Consider the following 8,474-nt stretch of genomic DNA (forward strand, 5'->3'; position numbering starts at 1 on the left):
TACTCTACGCACATTTCTCAAGCGAATCAGTAATTGGGTGTGGGAATCAATAGCAATAAACTTACCCCTCACAGGAACTTGTCGAACACATGTCTCGTCAGCCACGGATATGGCCTGTTGGAGTCCTTCCAATGCCCGGTCGATGTCATGTACGGTGTCGAGCAGTGGATTTTCATCGATGTTGCTGTCCACCATTCGTCCGTAGTGCACCCAGTTGACATGGTATGGTGGTAGTCTTTACGCAGGCAGTTTCTAGCAGGAACCCCGTTGACACCGACTTCAGTCACCACCGGTTGGTGGTCGGACCTGAGATCGTTGTGTGCCTCCGGCTTGGATAGTCCGACGTTCGACAGGAAAAAGTCCAGGGTGGAGGGATTTCCCGACGGAGAGATAAAAGTTGGTTCGTCCGGAAACTGCACAGTGTACAATCCATGAACAACAATAGACATACGTTCCGATTTCGCTGGTAGTCCAAGCTTCATGGTGGGCATTCAGGTCGTCCCCACCGATGAATCGAGAGCTAGTACGGGTGATGGCGGTCAGGTCGTTCTTGAATTGGATTCCTAGTCCGTTCTTTGCGGTACACTGGCGTGGGCAATAAACAGCGATAAACCAGACGTTTTCAGTTGGTGATTCCACCTCCACACTAACGGCCTCGATGATAGAAGTGCGGATGTGGGGCAGGATGCAGAACTTAATTCCTTTCCTGACGATGGCCGCTACACCACCCCCTCTGGAGTTGGTGCGATCAAGCCGGATAATGTTGTGGTTAGGCAACCAGAAGCTGTCGCCGGACTTTAGATGGGTCTTGGTTAGAAGACGCACGTAGATGCTGTGCTTGTGGAGGAAGTTGGCAAGCTCAATCTGCTTAGCTCTTATAGATCAAGCGTTCCAGGTAGCGATAGTTACTATCCATACTGGATGATGAACTTTCCGAGAACTTGGATTTGTACGGGCTTATTGCGGAACTTTCGTAGAGTATCGGTCATGTTGACGAAAATTTCCATCAGTTCATCTGCTGAAATTTTCGTCTGACCTGATGGCCTTCATTAGTAAACCACTTGACCTGCGATATTTTATATTGAATTTGATGAAGTTTGCATCATTTAACCGCTTCTTGAAGACGATTTCCCACGTCCGACGGTCATTTTTTTTACAGTGGTGGTCCTCTTTATCTGTAATATGCGCGCGAGGCTAAAACAGTAGCGGAATACTCAAAATTTCTTTGTTTTCATTAAAATACTACTCAAGTTAATCAAAACCTAAAATCCAACAACCCAATAGTGACGAACATGAAAGTTCTATAGAGTGCTACAAACTTCTCAAAAGTACTATAGACTTGTCGAAAGTTCTGCGGTCTTTTCGGAAGCTTTATACACTGAAAGCAAAATATCGTTTATACAGCGAAATCGCTCGTTTGTTTTTCGAATTCATTCGTCGTTTACTACAAAAAAAATAGGTTCGTACATGTTTTATGTAGCTAGTTTTATAAATGAATGATAGTGTGTTAGTGAGTGTTAAACTTTATCGTTGGAAGCAATAAATCATGTCAAACAAATTTAAAAAGACTGACTCGACACGAACCATGAGCCTTACGTTTGTCAGACCTGTGCTTTATCTTCCGCTCTATCTATGCTATAGTAAATGACTAAATGAGGCTAAAGACAAATAAGAAGCGCTCATTAAACGATAGCTCGATTTCGTTTATTTTTTCTGTGTCTTGCTTGTATTGGTAAACCGAAAATATTTCAAGTAAAATAGCATGCCATCTCCAACATCACAACATCAACACAGGGAAGACAAGGAGAGCAGTTGTTTGCTGGATAGGCCGATAGGCCGAAGTGCAGCGCCATGGAATTTCAAAAACAAATGTTTTAAATTTAATTGATGTTAAAATGAAGTGATTTTAATAAAATTAGACTGATTTCAATTTGCTCATGTTCTAAGATCTCACAAATTAAAACTAAGAAAATATTACTATGAGACGTCACGGTTGATGCATGTATTCATGATTATTGATGTCAGCGGATCCTCATGGATAGGTTACATAATTGAAGAAATGTAAACTGTGTGACGCAGGTGACGCCACCGCCACCGAGCATAATTACCCCACACGACACCGCCGACCATTTTTGAATCGGCGCACACCTCTAGTCTCACAGTTCAGGATTAGGTGAGTTTATTGTCCAAACTCAGTTTTAAAATATATTTGCAGAATATTTCTCTTAGTTGGAAAACTTCGATAAGGTTTTACAATGTCCCGAACTTTTGTTATATAACAATGTTAAATCATCGGCAAGATCGAGTTCCTCGCTTTCTTGCTCTTTCACTAAATATCTTCCTCCGCCTCCATCGTTGGAATTTAATGAAATTTAAGTGTGATTCTAAAGTTACAGTTTCAATTGGTTTACAAATTAACATACAGTAATGACCCGAGTTTGCCCCTTCGAGCATCAGATTTTTATCTTTCAATATTTTCACCTAACCGTAATTCCAAATATTTCTCAATTAATCTATAATAGGAATGTTTAAGATATGCTTTGGTACAATACGACCAGAAAAAGCGCAACAGTTTCGTAGCAAATAAGAAAAGATTTAAAAAAGGGGACTGACAAATTCGGGTCAACACTGTATCTGCAACTGAAGATCATCTTGTACAAAATGGAAACGATGCACATTGGGGTATTTATTAATTCTAGCTGGCCAAAAATATTCAACCACTCTTACTTGTCACATACATGCTTGGCATGCACAGTTGTACACACAAACTGCTAATTTGTTAATACCTTTTCACTCAGTTGTTGAAATTAGCTCTTCTTTAAAGTAATTGATACATCAGGATCACAGTTTACTATAGATATGCAAAGAGAAGGTAGATCTTAACATTTGAATCAACACCAATACATTTTTACACGTTAAGTCCGAGATGTGAAGCGAGCATTTCTCACTTCATTTTTACAACGTAAAAACAAATACAGTTTATTACTAGAATAGAAATGTACTTTTTTTAACGTACCTTTAACAAGCTTAAAGTTTATTCTATCTACTGCTTCAAAAAGAACCATGTTTCGTCAACTGTGTGCAAAGTTATTAACAAATGAGCAGTTCGAAACTGTGTATGCCAAGCATGTCACATACATACTTTATTCACGGATAATAAAATTTGTTGGTCAAAATACGGCGGAGTCGTATTTTGGAGGGTGAGGGGTGGGGTTCATTTTAAAATGATGTTTTTTTTTTAATTCTAATTCGTTAAGTATTCTTCAGATTAAGTTACCGTCAAAGGAGGAAATTTTGGGAACAAATAAAGCTTTAAATAAAAAAAAATATTAAAATATACTTACACCTGCGGTCAATAAAAAAAACACCAAAGGCAGATTTTTTTTTACATACTAGCCAAATTTGACATGCTGTAACTTTGTTCTGGTATGATCAATTGAACTGAAATGTTGACACCGATCTACAAACATGCTGAATTTTGCGTGAACAAAAGGCCAAACTTTTGGATACTCCTGTCGAAAATTGGCGATATGGTCAAAAATGTTTAAAATAATAGCATTTTTGAAATTCGAATATTTCAAGATCCTTATATTAAATTATTTTTCGTGCACGCAAAATTCACCATAGTTTAGTTCTGCATAACAATTTCAGCTTAATTGATCAAAACAAAACAAAATTACATCATCTAAAAATTGTCCAATTTATATGAAAATCCGCCTATGGTGCTGTTTTCTTAGCCGCAGATGTAATTTTTTTTAAGAATATAAAAAATTCAGTGTTCATTCGGCTGTCGACAGAAGCAGTCCACTCTCAATGTCTGTCACGCGATCGTCTGTTTACTCAGCAGTAACCATTGTGTGGTCCTTCTCATTGTTCTTCATCAGCATTTCTTTCAGTCGAGGCGTCGTCGACTTTGGAAAGCAACCGTTTCGTGATAAGTGTGTACTGACCACTTTTTGCGTCCATTGCTGCAATGGAAGCGCCTCGTTGGGGAAGCTGCCATAGAATTAAACCACTGGAAGTGGCTCCCGTTCTGGTGGAGGAGGCTTATTGGACAGCGGAAGATAAAATGTTTATTGTGTTGTACCTTTTGACTATAGTTTTAAGATGTATTGTATAGTGAACAAGAATCCTCGGCTCTGTAAAGTTAATTCGGTTGAGCCTTATCAAATAAATTAATTAAAAAAAATTGAAGTTTTTTTTAACGTTTTACAATCAGTCATTGTAAAATAAGTTCAGCCAAAAGAGAACAAAATATTTGTATTAAGATATGAGATTTAAGGTGAAAGTTGATTGAATCCACCAATGACCGCTATTTTGTTTATTTTGCCTTGCCACCTCGAATTTTTGGCGGTACAGATCACAGAAACTAAAAGGATTTTGTGTGTCAAATTATAATCACTATTTTGCTGCGCTGCAGCAAACATGTCATTACAAATTCATGTACGGAAACTTTGTAGTTTCTGAGATTCGTGCCGCCAAAAATTCGAAGTGGCAAGATGAAGAGAATCGATCAAAGCAGATTTGAAATGTTCATCGAGAAACAACCTACAACCTACTCCGATTTGGATGAAACTTTTCGGTAAGAGATATTATTTATTTTTTACAGGTCAACAGACCATTTTGACTCAATACTAATCTTTGAAAAGGGCATATGTGTTTTCACATATTTACAAAAATGTATAACTATAAGGTCATTGATTTTACAAAAAAAATATTCTACGAAGAAGTTGTAGGGAATCGAAGCGAAGTCATTAGCAGTGCTGTAGTAGAGTGTAGTTCCCGATAAACGAAAACCGTAAACGAAGGGTAATCTGAACGTTAAAATTATTCCAAAAATAATATGGGGTTATTCTTGTCTTTAAAGTACTTTTATGATATGTTTTTGATATATATATTATCACGACAGCACTGGTTAAATTACGGGCTTTATAATAGTACAGTATAAAGCACGACATATCTTATTTGAAAATGTACCATATTATACATACCAGGCTACTATATATCCTTTAGGTTAATGCTAGCAGGACGAGATATTGAAATCAGTTAAATCATAACGAATGAAAGATTTATTACTGTCATATTCAATGCAACAGTTCATAAGGCGCAGAAAACTCTTATCACTCGTAGAACATTTGTTTAGGCCAATAGATGACAGAGCAGAGAACCAAAAAGCAGGAACGCTTCCTTTTCTCCTCATGCCTAAAAAGTTCTAATGTCATGATCATAAATTATACGCTTTCTGGTTCACTTATTGGAAGAGCCGCATGCTGTTGAAAAGACGCATTTGGTCCACTCGTCCCTTTGAAAGGATATTCAGCAAGCATGAAGAAAGAGTACGTACCAAAGAGGAAATGTGGGAAAATCAACAAATGGTTTTTTGACTAGTTTTATTGAATCTCTTTTTAAAGAAGCTGAATTTATAACATTCGTCGTCCTTCAGTGAGAAGCGCCTTATATATATACTGCTCTTTTTTTTCGATCTCAAACTGAATGTTAAGAATCCAGAAGAATCATGTAGATGAATAAAGTTGAAAGTCACCAACAGCACTCAAAGCATTTCCCACACTGGTGCTACGGTAGTTCTACCTTTTCAAGCGATCCACAGAAAAAGGAGAACAATTTGCCACCACTTAAATCCAATCTGCTCCTTAGTCCATTTACTCGCGCACTTCCAGTATCACCAATCCGTTGCCGGTTCTCCAGTTTCATGGTGGTAATAATCTCAAGCTTCTCGACGACAACCGTGGCGGGTGAAAATGATAAACCCTAAGTTTGCCATCAACAGTTTGTTCGCAGTGCCCTGCATAGGAGGAAAAGGACTACACTCGACGGTTTGGCAGTGCGTTTTCAACGAAGGATGGGATATCGAGGGCTATAAATTTGTTCGCACCATAAAAAGAGCCAGGCAGCACGTTGGCATAAAATTAAATTTAATTTGAGAAATTTCCATAAAATTCAGATTTTATAACGCAATGCTATCCATGTAAGTGGATGGTGAAAATCGGACGCAGACCACGTTTTTCGGAGCGTGTCTGCGTGGACGCTAATTTGTCCCAAGTGTATGCAAAGTTGTTTTTATGACATCACTTTACATGACAGAAAATGTTTGCTCCCTGTAAACAGAGGAGGGCGAAATTCCTAACTTATTGATCATATTTAAAATGAGAAATTTGTATTCCTAGTCCTTCAATCATAGATAAATGTGTCATCAACAGCGAATCCAAACATATAAAGCTACCAACGATACAGACAAAACGGTTGCTACGACCATGCTTGGCATGCACAGTTCTACACATCAACTGCTCATTTGTTAATAACTTTTCACTTAGTTGTTGAAATTTATTTATAGTCTAGTATAGTTAGAGGATCATAGATTACTATAAACATGCAAAGAGTAGGTAAATCTTAACATTTGAATCAACACCAATGAATTTTTACACCTAAAGTCCGAGATGTGCAGTGAGCATTTCTCACTTCATTTTTGCAACGCAAAATCAAATACAGTTTATTACTAGAATTAAAATCAACTTTTTTTTTACGTATCTATAACAAGCTTAAACTCTATTCCATTGACTGCTTCAAAAAGAACTGTGTTTTGTCAACTCTGTGTAAAGTTATTAGCAAATGAGCAGTTCGCGACCAAAACTGTGTATGCCAAGCATGGCTACGACTACCATGACAAACTCGCTCTGTAACATAGCTCGATCGGAGTGGTAAAAGGATAATGATATATTGCTTGCCTGCTTTATTGCAATATACACGGAGGAGTACATGAGTTCAAATAACAGACTTAAAGTGGTCATTTTATACGAGTGATTTGTTTTCCTTGGTTTGTTTTCCGTCAGTGCTGCGTTCCGTCCTTCTACCAGAAATTTTAAGAAAATGAGGCAATACATTTCATATTGTTAAGGCCTATCATAAATAATAAAAAAAAAATTACCGGAGCTCAAAATGAAAAACTTTAAAATAGTAGGGTTAACTACCCCATTTCCGGCCTATTAAGTAAAACCCGCACTTAGTCTTTCTTAATCTAGCGCAGTTTAGCACTAAACAGAATGTTATTATTACTGATGGCTTCCAAATTTATTTACCTTTCCGTATGTACCGTAAGATTTGATAAAGAGAAACCAATCGTTGAGATATTGTCAAAAGTCGAACACTACTTCTTGACGCCAAACTCGGCCTACGGATTCTAAACTCGGTCTAACGCATTGAACCTCCATTGAAAAGCCAATGAATTCACTTCGGCCTATCGGATGAAGATAAAAATTGATTCAGTTGGAGCGCTTCTTTTGTTTTTGGGAATAATGAGTGCAAACCTTCATATCACGCGTTCTTATTGACTGCGTTTCGTAGGTTATTAACTAAAGTATCGTACCAAACGCATAATTGACTTGTTAACTCTGAAATCATGAATTTATTTAAAGTTTTCTTCTCGATAGGCCTAAAATGGGCAGTTAGGCCGAAGTAGTTCTCTACCCTATAGGAAACGTCAATATAAACCGCGTGAATGATGTGATCCATTTAGATAATAAAAAAAATCGTGTACTATTACATTAATTTTTTAGTACTTGTAGTATAGACTTCTTAAAAACAGTGTTGCACTAGATAAATGACTTATAAAGACCGATATTCACCATTAACTACATTATAGAAAAAAAAATCTTATTTATAGCCTGAACAAAAACCTTTGTTGCAATACGAAATCTTCAAATTATGTGATTTCAAGTATCTCGAGTTTTAATCTTAAAAATATTCGTCCAGGATGAGAAGCATTTTTCTAAGCTCCAGATTTTAAGAGGGTTTTATAAAGTCCAAGATCATTCCTATGCATGTTAAATTTATTACGTATTATTTCTGATAATATTTTACAAATAAATATTACATAAGCCACTCTTCCGTTTCTGACGATCTATCCTATTCATAAGGTAGGATACATTTGATACCACTCCGGTTTTATGAGAGTGAGTGTTAAAAAGCGCGTATCCATTACTGTTTTTTTTTTTTTCGTAAAGAACTGCTGCTGATGAGCGCTTTCTGGTGGAAAATGAAAAGCAAACATTCAGCATCCTCTCCTCCCGTTTAAGTGACGACCACGTTTCTTCGGTGCTGTTCCATACAAGAAGCAATGAAAATGAGCCATGACAAGGTTCATGACTGCTGATGGCCCAGAAAGGATGCCCGCGACCAGCGCGGCGGGATGAGAAGAGGCTCATCTTTGCCACAGAACAGTCTTGCGGGTCGACAGCACATAAAATATGCACGAGATAAATATCTCTGGTGCGAAAATTGTTTTAGATCCTAATAAATGCGATTATGCGATTTACTTGCGTTGTGGCAGAAGCGAGAAATTAACGATGAGAAAAAGCGCTGGAATGGGCGATTGTGAAGTGTGTTTGTGTGTTTGTCAATACTATGACGAGTATCTCGAGAGAGCAATCCAAGAAGGGCGTGATAGAACTCCAACGATG

This window comes from Ochlerotatus camptorhynchus, unplaced genomic scaffold (genome assembly GCF_037179485.1).
Source record: "Ochlerotatus camptorhynchus isolate MF236.1 unplaced genomic scaffold, CSIRO-AGI_Acam_v1.1 ptg000738l, whole genome shotgun sequence".
In the NCBI taxonomy this organism is placed as follows: domain Eukaryota; kingdom Metazoa; phylum Arthropoda; class Insecta; order Diptera; family Culicidae; genus Ochlerotatus; species Ochlerotatus camptorhynchus.